This window comes from Stegostoma tigrinum, chromosome 43 (genome assembly GCF_030684315.1).
Source record: "Stegostoma tigrinum isolate sSteTig4 chromosome 43, sSteTig4.hap1, whole genome shotgun sequence".
NCBI classification, from domain to species: Eukaryota; Metazoa; Chordata; class Chondrichthyes; order Orectolobiformes; family Stegostomatidae; genus Stegostoma; species Stegostoma tigrinum.
This window is the reverse complement of record NC_081396.1, coordinates 4,105,043-4,126,367: the sequence shown is the minus strand read 5'-3', so window position 1 is coordinate 4,126,367 and position 21,325 is coordinate 4,105,043. Positions and strand designations below refer to the sequence as shown.

The 21,325-nt window shown below is 41.1% G+C and overlaps 1 pseudogene; it reads left to right on the top strand.

Annotated features, from left to right (window-relative positions):
- The first annotated feature begins 6,644 nt into the window (after nt 1–6,644).
- LOC125448920 (Ig heavy chain C region, membrane-bound form-like) overlaps nt 6,645–21,325 on the top strand; it is a 48,468-nt pseudogene continuing 33,787 nt past the window's right edge.

The window sequence follows — 21,325 nt, the reverse complement described above, 5'->3', positions numbered from 1 at the left end:
CATATAGATTGCGCCTTTGATGCTTTGGTCTTTGTACTATTGTTACTCTCTTTATTTCAATCTAATATTATTTTAATCGTTTTAGATTCTGTATCCATAATGTCCCAATCCCCGATACATTCTGTTTGATCTCTTCCTGATATTTTACTAAAATAGACAATGACAAAAATGCATTCTTTTCGACAGATAGCTGTGGTGTTGTGTCAGACAACAGAAGTAATATATAGAAGGAACCCATTTTCTGCAGCGACCCTGACCATCATCAGATTCAAACATAAGCCACAGATGAGGGTCAGTGGTTCAGTGATTAGCACTGCCAGCCATGCTAAGGCCTCACATTTGGTTCCATCTTCTGGCGACTGACAGCATGGAGTCGACACGTTTTCGCTATTTCTGGCAGCTGCTCCAATTTCATTCCACAGCCCAAAGATATGCAAGTTGGTCGATCAGCCATGCGAAATTACCCATAGTGTCCAGGGGTGTGCAGGTTATCTATGTTAGCTATTGGAAGTGTCAGGGTGGGGCGCCATTTCCACAGTCGCAGTGGATTCCACTTCCTTAGGATACTACTCTATTTTAATTTCATAATTTGAAATCCTCTCTCTTTGAAAGAGCTTGTTGTAACGGTTGCTTATTTTCTGATTTCTTTCAGAAACCACGACTGCTTAATAAGTCCTACTTTGAACAAAATTTCAAATGCTACTTTTCTGTGATACCAACTCTTTCTTCTGCCCTCGTCTCGTGTTTATTTTTATTTTTAAGTTGCTTCTAGTATAATATGCAAACACTAATTTTTCCGACACACCTGCTTGGCCCTTGATTGTCGAGAAAAAATTACAAGCTGTTGATGAGAACCAGAAAGCACTGATGATTTTTTTGGTTCCTGTGTCCTGTGCTCGTTATTTTATATTTTTTTTCCTTTTTGGAAACGGCCATCTCTGTCTCGCCAACATTACTGCCTGTCATTAGTTGCACTTGAGAAGGTGATGGTGAGCTGCTTGTTTTGAATCTCGTGATTCTAATGCTTCTAATTCTAAGTCACAACCTCAGTACCTCAGGAGGCCACCCACACACAACATCCAATGTCATTGTTCCCCAGACCCACGCCACCTACTTCTATCTCCTTCCCAAAATCCACAAGCCCGCCTGCCCTGGTGGACCCATTGTCTCTGCCTGTTCCTGCCCCACCAAACTCATCTCCATCTACCCTGGCTCCATTTTGTCCCCCTTGGTACCGGAACTCCGTATCTACATCTGTGTCACAACCCACGTCTTTCACTTCCTCCAGAACTTCAATTTCCCCGGTCCCCACACCTCATTTTCAACATGGACATCCAGTCCCCATAAACCTACAGTCCCCATGCAGATGGCCTAAAAGCCCTCCATTTCCTCCTGTCCTGCAGGCCCGACCAGTCCCCCAACACTGGCACAATCATCTGCCTAGCCAAACTCGTCCTCAACTTCAACAACATCTCTTTCGATTCCTTCCACTTCCTACAGATGAAAGGGGTGGCCATCGGTACCCGCGTGGGCCCAAGCTATGCCTGCCTCTTTGTAGGTTACGTCGAACAGTCCCTCTTCCGTATCTACACTGGCCCCAAACCCCACTTCTTCCTCCGCTACATTGATGACTGTATTAGCGCTGCCTCGTGCTCACCAGAGGAGCTCGAAGAGTTCATCCACTTCGCCAACAGCTTCCACCCCAACTTCAAGTTCACCTGGAACATGTCCAAAACATCACTCACATTCGTAGACCTCTCTGTCTCCATCTCAGACAACCACTGAGAAAACGATATCCATTTCAAGCACACCAACTCCCACAGCTACATAGAATACTGCTCGTCCCACGTTCCTGCAAAAATTCCATCACCTATTCCCGATTTCTTAACCTGCGCTGCATCTGCCTCCGGGATGAGGCATTCCACTCCTGTACATCACAGATGTGCTCGTTCTTCAAGGACCGCAACTTCTCCTTGCAGTGGTCGAGAATGCCTTTGACCGTGTCTCACGCATTTCCTGCAAATCATCCCTCTCACCCCAGCCCACAAAAACCGCCAAAAGAATATTCCCGTCGTTCTCACATACCACACCACCAACCTCTGGATCTAACGCATCATGCTCCCACACTTCTGCCATCGACAATCAGATCCCACCACCAAAGACATCTTTCCATCCTCACCGTTGTCTGTTTTCTGGAAGGTCAACTCTTTTCGTGAGTTCCTTGACCGTCCCACCCTCCCCTCCAACCCCAGCACACCCAGCACGTTCCCCTGCAACTGCAGGAATTGCTACATTTGGCCCCACACCTCCTCCCTCACCCCCATCCCAAGAGCCAAGAAGACTTTCCACATCAAGCAGATGTTCACCTGCACAACTGCCAATGTGGTATGCTGCATCCACTGTACCCGTTGTGGCCTTCTCTTCATCGAGGAAACCAAACAGAGGCTTGAGGTCCACTTTGCAGAACACCAACTCTCGATTTGCAATAAATAACTGCATGTCCCTGTCAAGAACCATTTCAACTGACACTTCCATTCCTCAGATGACTTGCCCATCCTGGGCCTCCTGCAATGCCTCAAGGATGCCACCGGAAGCTTGCAGGAACAGCAACCTATATTCCGCTTGGGAACCTGCACCCCAATGGCATCAATGTGGATTTCGCAAGCTTCAAAATCTCCCCTGCCCCTGCGTCATCCCCAAACCAGCCGAGATCGTCCCTGCCTCCCTAACCATTTCTTCCACTCACCTATCCCTCCTCCCACTTCAAGCCACAACTCAATTTCCTATCTACTAATCTCATCCCGCCTACTGGACCAGTCAGTGCTCCCTGGACTGACCTACCCCCTCCCGACCTCTCCACTTACCATCACCTCTACAGGCTCCATTCCCCCCACGCCCCGCCCTTTAACTTGTCTGTCTCTTCTCCACTTATCCACTGCTCTATCCATCTTCGATCCGACTCCCCCTCTGCCCCTATTTATTTCAACCTTCTTTCCCCTCCTCCTTTTCTGATGAAGGATCTGGGCCTGAAGCGTCAGCTTTTGTGCTCCTAAGGTGCTTTTTGGCCTGCTGTTTTCATCCAGCTCCACACCTTGTTATCATGGAATACGTTTAGTTGACATTTTGATTACTTGTATCAGAACTAAATCGATCATACAGTTAATATAAAAACTGCCGATAACAGGCGTTAAGAACAATAATGGAAATAGAGCCTGTTGTAACAGAACGTGATAGGTGTTGCATAGAAAACACAGAGGGTGATTTAGATTTACTTATTGTAAAGTCATAGTGTCATATTATCCATGACATAATTCAGCATAGTCGTACACAAGAATACCAAATCAAATGTGAAGAGGTTTTTGATTCAATGCTGTATGCACTGATATTGAGCATATAACAGAAACAAGTAAGAAATGACCCGCTTTAGGATGATCATTGACAAGATTTAGTGGATTTAGTGGAAGGCATAGTTGCTGTCAATGTTGTGAAAAAAAAATCCACGTCAGTTACGCCGTGTGGCATTTGCGTATGATGAATAGTATTAGAGAGTGTTTGCAACACATTATGAGCCATTCGGCCCTTCTTGTCTAATTTACTCCTCCGAAAAGTCAATTTCTTTGATTGTTTTTGTTTTAGATGTTGGATTGGATCCCTTCTCGAAATATGCAGTGCTTGCTGCCAGTGCTATATTCTCAATGATTGCTTTCCAGAACATAACTATGTACTGTGTTATGAAGTTTGGCTTCTTCATGCCTCCATTGGTCCTCTTATTTATCCACGCAAGCCCCTTATTATTTTGGACACATATAGCAATCACCTGTCATGCATTTCTCCAACAAACAAAGCTGCACAACTTCTACAACGTGGTATTCAATGAAAGTCCTTTGGCTGAATGCACATTCTTGATCCTTGAAGGTACGCTTTATAACAGGTCTTCAATTGATGCCCAAAGCTGAAGATACACTCCAAGTGACACCTAATCTGTGTATTATATAGGTTTCAAATACCTTTCTTGCTTCTACGAGACATGACATGTTCTACACAATCTTCTATTATATCTCTACACTTTCCGCCATAAGTTAATCATCTCAAATGCTCTGGGCTAAATTTCATGTATCATTCCGAGGCCAATTCCACAAATGTCACTGGATTCTAAAGAAATTCTGAAACATCTTCCTTTGGTTCAGAATAGTTACCAGTTTCTCGTTGCAACAAATTGTGAGGTATGCCAATGTCGTTGTCAAAAACATAAATGAAATCTATCAGAGGTCGAAGCATTGATACCTGCAGAATACCATTATGGACCTTCCTTGAGTTCAAAGAACAACTGCCATTTTTGGTCCATGACTTCTTAAATTTGCTGTACTATCTCTTATGAAGGATGTGATCAAAGGCATTTTGAAGTGCATTTGGACCATATTAATCAGGTTGAAGCAACATTTAGTGCAGTAATCCACAAAGAGCACCAAACAATTTTGCTCACACGAACTGCTTTGAGCAATCCATCTACAATGTTTCGAAAAAAAGTCATTCCTAATGACGTGAGGACTCATTTATCTTCTCTGTAATGTTTGGAAAGTTCAGTCTACTGCAGATGAAGCTAGCCTATTTGTATCAAAATAAGTTTAATGCCTTTAAAATTGTTAATTCATTTTGCTGACCTTGGCCAAATAAAGAGACGTTGCCCAAAACGTCATTTGAGGAACAATAGATCATTACTTACCTGAACAGAGAGAGTGTAAGATTATTGAAATTTGACATGATTGAGACAAAAGTTTGGGACATTTCCAATTTAAAGCCTCTGAATTTGACAAGCATGTATTTTGAGTTATTGAAGATTTTTCACCACAGAAACAATTACATACCCCATTGGGACTGTACCACCTGAAAACAGAACCTTCCAGCCTAGGCTTACTGTAGAGCATATTGACTGTAACAGTGAAGGTTATAGCACTTGGAGTACATCTCCAAACACTTTTTAAATGTGTTTGCTGTTCCTGCCTTCACTATCCTTTTATGAACTGTGCTACCTGAATCTTCCCTGTCACTTTGCTGCCGATCACTTATATCTGAATACTTTACTTACAGAGCATCCCCCAACGTTAAAGAAGCTTTTTTTCACCTAATTTATCCAGCATTACATTGTGTACTTCACCGGAAAAAAAATTCTCAAATTCGCGTGTTCCACAATGAATAAATCCAGCCAAACTAAAATTTCCTTACTGTTGCTTTTTTTTCCAGATTTTTTGTTACCCAGTCATAGCACGATCGTACTGAACTCACTACAAAATACGTACGTTCTGTCTGTAATGAGCTGTGTACGTATGTGGATGTGTGTGTGTGTGTGTGTGTGTGTGTGTGTGTGTGTGTGTGTGTGTGTGTGTGTGTGTGTGTGTGTGTGTGTGTGTGTGTGAGAGAGAGAGAGAAAGACAGAGAGAGAGATCACACATATGGCTGTGCTGATGTCCTAATTGATTTCACTTGCCACATTTTTCCTTGTCTTCGTGAACACTGATTGATAGCTCATTGATTAACACTTCGTCAGGATCTATGGAACTGATTTGTTGTTCTTGAGTATTTATAATAAAGTATGATTAAACCAGGGAACAGGTAATGGCCAACAGTGCAGTCAGAGAAAGTGTATCGGATATACTCCAATTTTGAACACAGATATGATCTCCCATGTTGTAAATGCTGGCTTCTGGAGAAAATGTGAATGCTACCATTGCTTGTGATGAACTAAACAGTCGTTGTAAACAGTTGCCGCACCCTAGGAAGGTGAATGGCCCGTTTCTATCGTTTGTTTCTCCAGTGATTAGAACTATCCCAGGCTTACTTGTCAAAGTGACCTGACATGGTAACTAATGCTCACATTAAAGGCACCGTGCCACTCACATAATTATTGTTGGCAATGTAGTTTTCTCGAAGACCAAAGCAAATTCGTTAGTTGAGGGATGGTTAGCTGGAGTCGCCGTGTGCTTATGAGCAAGAGAGGCATCTGCAAATTGTATTGGGTATGGTATTGTAGGTATTTCAGCCGGCAATGATTACCCAAGGAGCTACAAAAAAGAAGTTATGTTGTCATGACACGATCATCTATTTTTGTGATTGTGGCTGAAACAATATAAAATTGGCTAATAAAATAGGGGCACTTCCCTTTCAGTTCTTTGAAATAGCACAGCAGGATCCTTGATGCAAAACTGAGATGGCAGAAGGATCTTAATTTTAACACTGCAGGGAACTTCAGGGAATGGAGCCACCGTTGGAATTTCAGATAATTACTGTCAGTGCATATGCACATCAAGAAGACATAACTAAAATGAAACCTACACATTCAATGAATCAACAGTAACTCGCGGATGCATTGGCAACACAGATTGGCCGTTCATCGCCTCATGACCACCCTTGTACAACATTCATGTAACGACTGGAAGGACGTTCCAATGGTAGATGTGTCCAGAACCAGGGGTAACAGTCAAGAATTGGGGGCAGAGCATAGACGACTGAGCGGAGAAGTCATTTGTGCACTCAAAGAGTAGTGAGTCTTCGGAATTCATCAAATCACGAAAGAGCTGATTGCAAAAGACTGAACACATTCAAGAAGTGGCTATATGTATCACCTGGGGCGACTGGGATCAAAGACGATGGGGCGAAAGCATGGTTAGATGACTAATCATGATCGTGATGAATTATTAGAAGGCTCACAGTAGAATGAATTTCTCTTGCTCCAATATTCTATGTTGCTCTGTTTCTACAGGCACTGATGGTGAACGTGGCCTTGAAGCCAATTCCACTAAAAAAAGCAAAGCATATCACAGGCCTCACTTCTAAATATATTGTAATTCAACGGAATTATGGACCCGCTGGTTTTTTCCTCTTGGAATTTTTTTTTATCGTTGCACTGATTGGAGATCAAACATAAATGGCAATTCATCAACTAATGTAAAGTGATTGCAAAGTTCGCAATCATTAATGGAACAGGAGACACCAATCAGTTACCAGAAACCAATGGTTTTAGAAAATAGAGAATTATGGAACACTGAATGTACTGAAAAGTTTCATGATTAGGAAATTTTAATTTCGTATTGATGCGTCAGATTGTGAAAGTTTTAAGAAACGACACATGCTTTGTAATATGGTGGTCTGTGAAATATTGATGGACGAGAATTGCATTTTTGCTCATATTTACCTCCTTGTGTTCATTGATGCTGAAACAATCACAGCAAATAGTTGCTTTTTGAAGGCAAATTGAAACTGTGCACAAATTGGTTTGACAATCTCAGGGTATGGGAGGGAGTCTTTTAAAGTGAGGAGGAGCAATTGATATTGACTATTTCTTCAGCTATTGCCTAAAATACTTCAGGAATTACTGACTAATGATCATTGTTTCTTTTTCTTTACGATGAAAAATTTCAAAATGAAAATATAACAGAAAGCTGCCCACCAGGCTTTTCATCAATATTCACTTGTTGGTGTATTGTTGGAGGCATTCCCCATCAATATACCAGTCTCACTACGGTCAGCAAATCTCCAATCAGAGGGGCAACTGTATGAAAAGGGGCAATTTCATTGCTCGCAAATCGCAGTTTCATAGCACGGTATAATAGACATCTATTGTTTCTGTGTTTGAAGTAAATTCGATGAAGATATGTTGATTGTCCTGTAACGAAGCCACATATTCGAAATATTAATATGATTTCTCTGAATCCAGGCAAATCCCCGTTCTTTATCTTTGAGATGAAGATTTACAATCAGCAGACAACAATCATAAGTACAATAGGTGTATATTCAAGTTGCTATTGCTCAAGGTCTTTTTGTCATTTCGGGATACATGTGGAATTATATTTTTAACGAGACTGGGGAAGAACAAAAGTTAATAGTATGAGACATTTTGAACAATTGTCCTGCCTTGAGGAAAGAAGTTGGCAAACAAAATTTAGTATTTGGAAGACCATGTCATTTTCTGATAAAGCCAGAAGTCCATTCGACTTTCCATCTGGCCGTTGATGCATCCACTCATTCTTTTTTGTCTCTCTCTATTTCTATTCTTCAATCTAGATCACATGGTATTCGGGGTGAACTTGACAATTGCATGCACATTTGGCTAAATGGCAAGTGACAGACAGTGATGGTGGGGCTTTCGTTTTTTTGGACAGGTTGCTTGTTACTATTTATGTTCCACATGGTTCAGTGCTGGGTGCACTTTTACTTACAGTTTATGTGAAAGATTTCAGTCATAAACTAGAAGGCATATTTACCATGCAGGTATTTGATAATCAAAATTGCTGATTTAGTGAACATTGAAGTGCGTTATTTCAAATTTCAAAGAGATCTTGGTCAAGAAGGTCAATGGCGTAAGTGAAAATGCAGCTCAATATTACAACGAGAGCTAGTGGTGTTGAATCATAATACATTGATGTTTGCATCAGAGGATGGTTAAGAAGGTATGTAGCAGGCTTGTCTTCATTGTTCAGTAGTTTTGAGTATGGGAGAAACACAGTAATGTGAAGGTTGTACAGGGCTTTGTCGAAGCCTCTTCTGGCATAATGTGTCCGGTTATGGTCACCTTGTTATAGAAAAAAGATGGTGACATAGTGGTTCAGTGGTTAGCACTGCAGCCTCTTAGTGCCCACGGGCCCGCGTTTGATTCCAGCCTCGGGTGACTGTCTGTGTGGAGTTTGTGCATTCTCCCCATGTCTGCGTGGGTTTCCTTCAGGTGATCCTGTTTCCTCCCTTAACTAGAGATCTGCAGGCTAGGTGGATTGGCCATACTAAATTCCCTGCAGTGTTGAGGGGTGTGTGGGTGATAGGTTGGTGGGATTCTTCAAGGGGTGGTGTGGACTTGTTCGGCTGAAGGGCCTGTTTCCACATTGTAGGTAATCTAATCTAATATTATTTAGTGGAGAAGGTTGAGAAAATATTTGCCAGGAATTTTATTTTGAACTGGAGGGCTTTAGTTAAAAGTAGAGACTGGATAAACTGGGACTTTTACCATGAGAGCATAGGAGGTTAAATAATATCTTTTAAAATATTCATAAAATCCTGAGGGTTGTAGATAAGGTTAATGGCAGGCGTCCTTGCCTGGGACATTGAAATTACACGGCTTGGGGCTAATTGTACAAGTGAAAGGAGCATTTTTTTTTCAAAAACTCCTGAAAGAACACTATATCACACAGAAAATGGCTCGTGTGAGCATTGCACATCTATAGGAAGTGTTGCATACTGGGAGAGTTGTAACTTTGAAAAGTCACTTGTGCAAGTATCTGAAACAGGAATGTTTTAAAGGATATCAGCCAAGTGAATGGAAGTCTTCCAGCTTAGCTTGGAATTATGGTCAGCATGGATTGGTTGCACGAAATGGTCTGTTCATGTGCTTTTCAACGCTTTGACTTTCTGAATATCTGTCTGTCTGTCTGTCTCTCTGTCTGTCTGTCTGTCTGTCTGTCTGTCTGTCTATCCATGTATCTATCTATCTATCTATCTATCTATCTATCTATCTATCTATCTATCTATCTATCTATCTATCTATCTATCTATCTATCTATCTATCCTTCCATCTATCTATCTATCTATCTATCTGCCTATCCATGAATCTCCCTTAAAATCATAATGTCCTGAAGCGATCCTCCACTTAATTTTGCATCTTTCTATAGTGTCGGGAATGCACAAATATTTCCAGTCACGAGAAAGTGACACAGTTGAAAACTGAACTTTTAGCCCGTATTTTTGCTGGGTATATGTGTTTATGCAGAGGTGTGTGGTATGTTTTGAAACTGGTTTTCCGCCAAGCAGTAAGCAGTGACGAAAAAAATCTCTGGTTTACAGTAGAACCAGCAGATGCTTCTATTAAATGGCACTTTGAATTCCATGTTTGTTTTTTCTGCAGATATTGTGCCTGGCAAATTAAAGCCATATGAATCACCGAAGATAAAACATCACGATACACGCTATAATTTGTCATTTACACAAAAAACTCATGTCCCTTGGCATGTCTTCTTTGAAAAAAGTCATTGAATACAGCATTCACTGGGTGTCCATGAGAAAACTGGAAATGTACTGTATGCCAGATTTTTTTATTACTTCCAAACAAAGATCATTCGAGGCAGTTAAGTTATTCATTAACTATTTTAAATCTCTAGAATGTGAACCCAATGGATCAAATCTCGCATTGCAGTGACATTCGTTATCAATTCAAAGTACATTTTGGAATCTTGGTTGGTTCGATCCGGTATATCTTTTTGTAACAATCTCTGATCATTTACATTGAGTGGGCGCTTTTCATTGACTAGCACTGGTGTAATGTAACACTTAATTTTTGCCAACGTCTGTAACAGAACCCGTCGAAGCTACCGATGAGTTCAGAAATGACCTGTTTATGATCTGCATCAGTTTTGATGATTGTTTACTCTCGAACTGACTCGCTACTTTTGATGTACACACGGTTGCTGGCAGTTATTTGTATGCTGTGGCGATTTGTTCTTAATTTATCAACTGGTCTGTTTTGAGTCATAAGATTATCTTTCAAACGTCTTTCTGATTGTTATGTTTGACTGTAAACTCACTGTGTATTTATCAGTTGCGTAATTTTCCTTGGCTATGCATTTCCAAATGATAATGTTTGGCCGGACAAATTTGAAGGAGATTAAATGGGAGATATTCTTCAAGAAAAGGAGCTTCTTCGCATCTCTCGACTCAAACTGTATCGTCACGGACAAGATATTCTAAGCATGATAATTTTGTGCATGGTCCGTAATAAGTTTCCAAACTTGAATTTAGAAACGCCTGTTATGAAATGTGACCTATTCTGTTGTGTGACAGAGACTTGGAGTGTCTCCAAAAAGTGTCAGCAATTTTATTGGCTGATAATACATTTAATTATGCTCACAGATTTAGCTGCTTGCTAATGAATTTCAAGAAATAAAGGGATTTAGTTTCCATTTGAAATATTTACTGTCTCAAATTAAATACTAAATACTGTCATCTGAAACAGACCTGAAGCTGTTTAATCGTACTTCCACTGCTAAAAAATATGGGAATACGTCCAATCAAGATGTATGGCAAAACAAATATCCCAAGACGGAAACATTCCACGTTTAATAATAACCTCATATAAATATATTAAACCATCTTTGAGGGCTGTGGGAGGTGGTACAGTGAACGAATCACAGCATCCAGCTGGAAACCAAAAGGCGGAACCTGTAAACCTGCCCCATCTGATGGACTGATAAATTCTGGTCACTGGACCATAATTCCACGATTTGGGGTTTGTTTAGAAAGCTCTTCACAGAGCATTTTCTCCTAAGCTACCAGATTGACAACGTCGACGATTTTTCTCAGTTTGTTTCTTATTTTCTTATCCAATGAGTTTTCTTTTTTCCTCCAAGTTTCTGTTTGTAATCATTTAAGTGTTCGTCTCCCACTGGGATGTAAATGATTCAGGAACCATTTCATTTGCAAAACTAGTGATATTTTATTTCCTTTTTGAAGGTGTCCAGTCAGAGGTTACTTTTATTCCACCAGAGACAGGAAACAGCCAACCTGGAGGTTCCCTGAAACTGACCTGTAAAACCAGCGGGTTAAATCTTGGCGAAACATGGATGGCTTGGGTCCGCCAAGTTCCCGGACAGGGTCTGGAGTGGTGAGTTACCAATTATGATTCCTCGAGCAATTACTGTGTGCCAGCGAATAAAGATCGATTTACTGCATCCAAAGACACTTCAAACAATATCTTTGCATTGGAAATTGAAAACTTGAAGATCGAAGACACCGCCATCTATTTCTGTGCAAAAGACATACGTGAGTCACATTGATGTGCATACCTACATCGTCATTCAGAAACCATTGACAAGTGTTTCGTTCAAATTGGCGATGAGAGCTATACAGGAGCAACAAATAATGTAAGACTTACTGAAAATGCTGTCCAGTAAAGCTCGGTTGTGGACATGTGTAAAATTCTTTTATTTTCGTAGTGTAGATTGACATATGAAAAGCACACTAAACATTAGATCATATTCCAAGCACCGTTAAATATACAATTTGAAATGAAAGCTAAACTTTTGCACTGTGTCATTATTAGAAGAGCCTGGATCAGTTCTTTTCTTTTTGGGGATCAATGCAAATAAGTATCTGCATTTCACAATATACAGTCCACGACTATATTTGATATCATGCATCTCACAGTGATATACTGAATTCGATTACTGGGGACAAGGAAGCAGGGTGACTGTGGCCTTAGGTAAGAACTTGAATGTTATTAGTAACCGTTATATTTGTTTTAATTGTCTATTTATTCGAGTATTTCATGACTCAAATGAAACTCGGATTCTGTGCTGAGCTTAGTTTGCTTAAAATTGTTTTTTTTCTGCAAAGTATTTATAAGATGCATTTACGTGTCAGCAAATAAGTAAAGAGTTGGTGAGAGATTCAGTTATTCGACGCTTCTCTCTTTCTGTGTCAGATGGCAATACTGTTTGGCTCTGTTTAATTGGTGGTCTGGGGGGGGGGGAAGTCTTGTGAACAGTATGACGTTTAAACAATGATTAATGCCAGTGACACTCAATATCTGCATTTTTTAATATCGACAACAAACGTTAAGTACGTAAAAGAGTTTAAAACACATTGACAAAATATGTTAAAGTATCATTGCCAATTTCTTCAATATATTCAACCGACACATTATGCTCTTGTCGTGATTGTAGTTTCTGGTTTAATATGTTACTTTTGTTGATGATAACCACTTTAGATTCTCTCTTGAAATTCTCTTGTGCTGCTATTGTTCAGTCTGTTGATTTGAGTTGATCAGTCAGTTGACTTCAGCTGATTGTATTCTCAATTTGTTTTCCTTGATTCTGTTGAATTGACTTGTTTGGATTCTGAATTTTCTTTATTTGATTTTGTTGATTTGTTTTGATGAGATTCTCTTTCTCTTTCAGTTGAATTTGTTGTTTTAAGTTTATTGAATTTAATTTTGTTTCACTTGACTCCGTTGAATTAAATTGTTTGGATTTTCATTAATTTTGTTGAATAGAGCTGAGCTTGAAATAGGTTTCATGCTTTCTGTAATTGGTTTCATGCTTTCTTTATTTCCATGTTGATGTGGTTGTCCACCTGAATTACTTTTAATTACCAATATTTGCCAATTTATTTGTTTTTTTCCTGCATCGTTTCTGTTTTGTTTCAATTCGTGTGGCCAGCTTGATTGATTGACATCATTATGTCCATTGCATCTCTGTGAACACAGACTTACCATAGACACACGGAAGGTTCGTGGAATAAAAAAAAATGACGACATTTTAGTGCATTGATTTATTGAAAAAAATCATTGTAATTGTAAACTAAATAAAGTCTGTTATGCCTACCCTCATACAAATACAATTTGCGTTGAACATTTCAAAATGCCCAATTCATCAACTTTCAAAACTGAGGATAAATTTAGCATAATGCAAAATTATGATGTTGTAATTGTGTTCATTGAACTAATCTTGTTTTGACATTAAAGTCATGAACCGACATATGACTCTAACTTCTCTACTGCGCAGTGCTCACAATTTACATGAACAGTAAATGTAAACTGGTGACAAATAAACTGAATTGCTGCTAAAAATATATTCTTTTAAATAAAATGCTCAGCTTAATGTGTTGTTGAATAAGTCACCTTGCAATCAAGGGTGCTGCTCTGGCTATAATTTCTATATAATTTAATCATTAGTTTATTTGGTGGTGAGCAGTTTTGATGGATTCCAATTTGAGATTTCTTTGCTGATGTTACAGTTCTGTTGAAAATTCCTGTGGAACAATTCTGCAGCAAACACATGACTCTCCCTCAAGATTTTGATTTGGTTATTTTTGATCTATTGAGAAGAAAACATGCTTGGAGGTATCAAAGTCATAACATTTCTGAAGCGGTTTCTGGTTTCTACGTTGTTTTAGCATTGTTTAATTGGTTGCTAAAATTAAACGCTCCAGTTTACTCATTGAATGCAAACACCAGTCGTGTTGAAATTTCCAAAAGCCAAATATGAGTCGAAAGGCAGATGACAAATTTTGGAAATTAAGGAAGAACAGACAACCTATGGAGCATATTTACCGATACATCATAGTTGCAAATTAATTTATTTATGCTATGCAATCAGCTATTTCGACAGCAATTTTCTTCCTTGTATAGATTACAAGTCACAGAGAAATATGAACAGGATTTCAATGATATAATGCTTTAATCGTTCTTGACATAGAGCAAAAACGCCATAACCTTGATCAGGAATCACCTTTCAATCTGTCATATATTACAAACAAGATTTCTGGCTGAGAAAGATAATTAACAAAGGCTAATTAGCAATCTTCCAAAATACTTCGATGAAGAACAGATCAAATTTACTGTATTGATCATTCTCACAAGTAACTTGTAGTAATTAATTGTTATATCCCTGATTAAATATGTTTGTGGAAATAAAAACAAAATTTTAACTGAGTGATTTAATCTGCACAGCGTTCTATGTTTCCCCAATGCTTGTGGTTTAAATAAATAGAGTTTCATTTTACAACGTCACATTAACTCAAGAATCACTCTCTCGGAAACAACTGATGTCGGGTATTATGTGACCAAGGTTAGAGTTTGTATTCAGTAAAATTATCCAAGCATGAACTCATCATGTGAATGCTTTCTGCAAATGAAGATAATGTGTTATATATCAATGCATTGAGACATATGCACAGTTTATAATTTTGCAGAAGCAGTACGTACAAAGTGTCAGAACACATGGATTATTTCAAACAATAAAATAGAGTAATATTTACTTTAATAAATATACTTCAACTTAAGCCTTTTGAAGGATATTGTTCACATTAGATAAGGGTGATTATCATTTATGTAGACATCAGGTGAAGTGGGCAACTCTCGGGAGAAACACATTCTCAATTTATGCATTCTAAAACTTATCTTTCACTGCAAAGCAGGTCATAAGAAAACTAACTAGCCATTGCAAAGCAACTCTGACAGTAAATATTTACATTAAGTTATTCGACAGAAATTGTTTTTCGCAATGCCATGCAAAATGGTTTTGTACAGTGCGTGCAAAATCTCCAAATTTTAAGAACTCTTTTAAGAATATGAAAAATTAATTTCGAAAATTATTCATTTTATCTTGAGCTTGGCTTAAATTGGTGAAATGTCTCACCTCAATAATTTGGTTTATCATGACGACTTGAAAAGTTTTTTTTTGAAGTAGTACATAATCTCTGTTCAATGTGAAAGCGATCCCATTCTATTAATGCTAACCTCTGACTTGTTTCTTTTATGAAAATTAAATAACAGTTAATCTGCAACTTTTGACATGACAGATTGAAAAACTTTAGCTGTGAGGTTAAAGACCGTTGTACAGTTTGTGTCTATGTTATTTCTGATTGTTTTGTCAAGTGGTCGTAACCGTTGTAACTCGTCTGGTTCATGTCCTGCATCCGAAACAGCTAAGCTCCTTCTGTAGCTTCAAAGATGTTTTTATCTGCCAGTAAAATAATATTTCATTGAAGTCTCAGAGATGAATACCCTGAAACAGCTAAGTTCCTTCTGTAGCTTCAAAGATGTTTTTATCTGCCAGTAAAATAATATTTCATTGAAGTCTCAGAGATGAAACCCCTGAACAAATCAGTAAAATCAGATCGAACAGTTTAGCAATGAAAGACAGCCTGCAGGAGGTTTGAAATCGATTGCCAGCAATAATGTGCCCGCCTTGGGGGGATTTTTGATTGAGTGAGGCAGTAGAATCCAAGATAATAAAATGTGAGGCTGGATGAGCACAGCAGGCCGAGCAGCATCTCAGGAGCACAAAAGCTGACGTTTCGGGCCTAGACCCTTCATCAGAGAGGGGGATGGGGTGAGGGTTCTGAAATAAATAGGGAGAGAGGGGAAGTCGGACCGAAGATGGAGAGAAAAGAAGATACGTGAAGAGAGTTTAGGTGGGGAGGTAGGGAGGGGATAGGTCAGTCCAGGGAAGATGGACAGGTCAAGGAGGTGGGATGAGGTTAGTAGGTAGATGGGGGTGCGGCTTGGGTTGGGAGGAAGGGATGGGTGAGAGGAAGAACAGGTTAGGGAGGCTGAGATAGGTTGGACTGATTTTGGGATGCAGTGGGTGGAGGTTGGGAGCTGGGCTGGTTGTGTGGTGCAGTGGGGTGAGGGGACGAACTGGTCTGGTTTAGGGATGCGGTGGGGGAAGTGGAGATTTTGAAGCTGGTGCAGACCACATTGATACCATTAGGCTGCAGGGTTCCCAAGCGGAATATGAGTTGCTGTTCCTGCAACCTTCGGGTGGCATCATTATGGCACTGCAGGAGGCCCATGATGGACATGTCATCTAAAGAATGGGAGGGGGAGTGGAAATGGTTGGCGACTGGGAGGTGCAGTTGTTTGTTGCGAACTGAGCAGAGGTGTTCTGCAAAGCAGTCCCCAAGCCTCCGCTTGGTTTCCCCAATGTAGAGGGAGCCACACCGGGTACAGTGGATGTAGTATACCACATTGGCAGATGTGCAGGTGAACCTCTGCTTAATGTGGAATGTCATCTTGGGACCTGGGATAGGGGTGAGAGAGGAGGTGTGGGGGCAAGTGTAGCATTTCCTGCGGTTGCAGGGGAAGCTGCCGGGTGTGGTGGTGTTGGAGGGCATTGTGGAGCGAACAAGAGAGTGGTCTCTCCGGAAAGCTGACAGGGGTGGGAATGGAAAATGTCTTGGGTGGTGGGGTCGAATTGTAGATGGCGGAAGTGTCGGAGGATGATGCGTTGTATCCGGAGGTTGGTGGGGTGGTGTGTGAGAACGAGGGGAATCCTCTTTGGGCGGTTGTGGCGGGGGCGGGGTGTGAGGGATGTGTTGCGGGAAATACGGGAGACACGGTCAAGTTGCGGTCCTTGAAGTACTTGGACATCTGGGATGTGCGGGAATGGAATGTCTTATCATGGGAGCAGATGCGGCGGAGGCGGAGGAATTGGGAATAGGGGATGGAATTTTTGCAGGAGGGTGGGTGGGAGGAGGTGTATTCTATGGAGCTGTGGGAGTCGGTGGGCTTGCAATGGACATCAAATACAAGCTGGTTGCCTGGGATGGAGACTGAGAGGTCCAGGAAGGTGAGAGATGTGCTGGAGATGGCCCAGGTGAACTGAAGGTTTGGGTGGAAGGTGTTGGTGAAGTGGATGAACTGTTTGAGCTCCTCTAGGGAGCAAGAGGCGGCGCCGATACAGTCATCAATGTACCGGAGGAAGAGGTGGGGTTTGGGGCCTGTGTTGGGGCCTGTCCAAGTTCTTCAAGGACCGCAGCTTTACCCCCACCGTGATCGAGAACGCCCTTGACCGCGTCTCCCGTATTTCCCGCAACACATCCCTCACACCCCGCCCCTGCCACAATCGCCCAAAGAGGATCCCCCTCGTTCTCACACACCACCCCACAACCTCCAGATACAACGCATCATCCTCAGACACTTCCGCCATCTACAAACCGACCCCACCACCCAAGACATTTTTCCATCCCCACCCCTGTCTGCTTCCCGGAGAGACCACTCTCTCCATGACTCCCTTGTTCGCTCCACACTGCCCTCCAACCCCACCACACCCGACACCTTCCCCTGCAACCACAGGAAATGCTACACTTGCCCAGCACCTCCTCCCTGACCCCTATCCCAGGTCCCAAGATGACATTCCACATTAAGTAGAGGTTCACCTGCACATCTGCCAATGTGGTATACTGTATCCACTGTACCCAGTGTGGCTCCCTCGACATTGGGGAAACCAAGCGGAGGCTTGGGGACTGCTTTGCAGAACACCTCCGCTCGGTTCACAACAAACAACTGCACCTCCCAGTCGCTAACCATTTCCACTCCCCCTCCCATTCTTTGGATGACATTTCCACCATGGGCCTCCTGCCGTGCCACAATGATGCCACCCGAAGGTTGCAGGAACAGCAACTCACATTCTGCTTGGGAACCCTGCAGCCTAATGGTATCAATGTGGACTTCACCAGCTTCAAAATCTCCCCTTCCCCCACCGCATCCCTAAACCAGCCCAGTTCATCCCCTACCCCACTGCACCACACAACCAGTCCAGCTCTTCCCCTCCACCCACTGCATCCCAAAACCAGTCCAAACTGTCTCAGCCTCCCTAACCTGTTCGTCCTCTCACCCATCCCTTCCTCCCAACCCAAGCCGCACCCCCATCTACCTACTAACCTCATCCCACCTCCTTGACCTGCCCGTCTTCCCTGGACTGACCTATCCCCTCCCTACCTCCCCACCTAAACTCTCTCCACCTATCTTCTTTTCTCTCCATCTTCAGTCTGATTCCCCCCCTCCCTATTTATTCCAGAACCCTCACCCCATCCCCCTCTCTGATGAAGGGTCTAGGCCCGAAACGTCAGCTTTTGTGCTCCTGAGATGCTGCTCGGCCTGCTGTGTTCATCCAGCCTCACATTTTATTATGCTGTATATTGTATTCCCCCTTCAGCTTTCCGACACATGTTTCGTGGCAAAATGTAGAATCAGAGTTTATTTGCCTCCTCTTCTTGAAGGGGCTACCGTGGGCTGTTCATGTGAATGGTAAAGATCAAACTTTACTTCAAAATATTTTACTTTATTTGGATTATAGCAGATCTGGTGCAGCAACTACCATGATTGTATTGGAATGGGACGTCCCCGGGATTGAAATCTAATGACACTGAATGTATCACCATGGAATTCCTAGTTGTATTCCACAGTAGTTCCTGTAATGATTGTATAATTCAGGAGGACTATCAAAGTGCGTTTGAATAATTCTTGAAAAGACTCTGTAACTATGCCTGGTTGCTGAAAGAAGGTATTAGTTAACATGGTTTATGGACTGTCAAACAGGTGGGTTGCGTTGTGTTGTGCAGTGTCGAGATAATTGAATTCTGCCTCTTTTGCGACAGCAGTCGTGTCCCTGACATTGAGGTATGTGGCCCGTGTTCAATTCAAACCTGTTACAGTGGTACATAATACCATATCTCAACAGGTTAAAACACAGAGAGAGAGAGAGAGAGAGAGAGAGAGAGAGAAACATCAATGTCTGTGCATGTTGTCGGAATTCCAAAAATAGAGTTCTGAATCAATCGCTTTCTTCCATAGCAGACAGAATTTGGTGGGGGTTGAGGGGGTTCTATTTATTGTAAATAAAAACAATATTTGCTCATGGGATGTGGGCGACGCTAGTTGGGTTAATTCAGTGATGCCCCACAGAAATTGCAGCTTTCGTCTTGTTCTTCTATCAATAACATGAAAAAAAGTCCTATTACGAATCATCCCCAAAGAATATTTGAGTTGACAATGTTGAGCTTGTTTTATTTTATATCACATTAATGATACACTCGATCAGGTGCATTTGCCTGTTCAGGAGGATGAGGGTTCTGCTGAATCTCACACTTGCAGCAAATCGTGGCACATTTTCAGTTAATCTTTAGTTATACCTCAGTTCGTCCATTATCTCTCCTAAGAATCCCTTTTCAGCAGAAGCCAAGCAAACTTAATCAAAGCTGGACTGAATAGATGTCAATTCCCACGCCAGAAACATGAAAACAATTTGCTGAAGCAAGGTGGACTGAGATCGGAAAATTATCTTTGCATTCACTCCTCAGGAGCTGCCAGACCTGCTGAGATTCTTCAGTAATTTGTGGTTTTATTCCAGGCTTAAAGCATTCAGTTTTTGTTTTCTTTCATGAAAAGCATGCTCAATTGTCAGTGAAACAACTTAAGTTGTTCATGGACAAAATGTGCTATAATAAATTAAGAATGTTTAGTGATTTTTAAATCAGATAATCATTGAAAGTGAGTAACCCAATCTGAAGCCGTGGTTTCAGAAGAAATAGTATCATGAGTATCAACTTTAAATCTCTGAAAATTTCCAGTTCAAACATCCCAATCAAGTTCGTCAGACCGTTTTAATTAAACATTATATTTCCTTCCCCCAGTCAAGAGTAAGACATGGTTACAATTCTAAAAATGAGGAAACCTTAATTCCCATTAAATTATGAAGATACAGTTTTGTTAATTAATTGAAAACATCGTCAAACCATACATAAGGAAACTCCTCAGCACGTGGTCCCTGAATGGACACTCAACAAGTTCCTCAAATATCGTTCAATGCTTCCAGTGGGTATTTGTTCCTCTGGAATGACATGGAAGCTTCAGAACGCTTATATCTCCTTGAGAAGTTCATAGTCACCAGCCTACTTGAATTGCGAGACTTCATGTAGCATTAGTACGCCCACAGCGCTGTAAGAAAGTGAGTTCAATAACGCTGCACCCTGAAATAAGAAAGGGACAGAGAAATTGTTGTAAGTGAAATCAAGTGTGATTTGGAGGTAAACTTTCAAGTGAAGCACTTACTTGCTTGTGCGCTCTTGTCCTTAACGTCGATAGTTTTGGGACGTGCTGTCAAAGGTGATGTGAGGATACTAATTTGAAGCCGACAAAGGCCTCTTGAGCTGTTAAGAATGTTAGACCATTCATTAGATCATTTTACATCTTGAGCGCAACAGGCTTCGCAGCTCTCCATAAAATTTTACTCAGTTGTTTACTGTTGAACTGGAGCGTGGTGAACTTCTGGAACTTTCTACAAAAGAAAGTGGTTGAGGGCAAAACATGAAATACTTACAAGGAGTTTATTACTTGTTTAAGGAATGAATGAAACAGTGGCTATGAAGGAAAATATAAACAAATATCAACATTCGGTATTGAAACTTGAAAACATTGAATAGTTAGCAAGTTTGTGATTTCAACAAAATTCATCATAAAGTGGACAGTGAAGAACATTTTCTAAAAGTGCAACGGGATCTTGATTAGCAGGATCAATAGGATAAGGAGGACAGATGGAGTTTAACTGAGATGAATGAGTGGTATTGTATTTCAAAGAAGACAATCCAGGACATGAATTCTGCAGTTCATTGTCGGGCACTGGGGAGTGTTGTCAAACAGAGGGACCGAAAGGTTCAGCACCATCATTCCTTGAAAGAGGTGTCACCGATAGAGTGGTGATGAAGGCGTTTGGCGCAATTTTGTTCATTGGTTGGAGCGTTGAGTATAGGAGTCAACATGTCAAATTGTGGCTGTACCCGACATTAGCGAGGCTACTTTTGGAGTATTCCGTTCAGTTTCTGTTGTCCTGCTGCACGAATAATCTTGGTAACTAAGCACGTGTTCAGAAAATAGTTGAGAGATGTTACTGAGACTTGGGGTTTTGAGTGATGGAAAGCAGTTGTTTACCTTGGACGTTTCTTTTAATCTTGTAATTCTTTTAGACTTAGTGCAGTTATAACATTGAAAAGACAGTTCGGCAAGTAC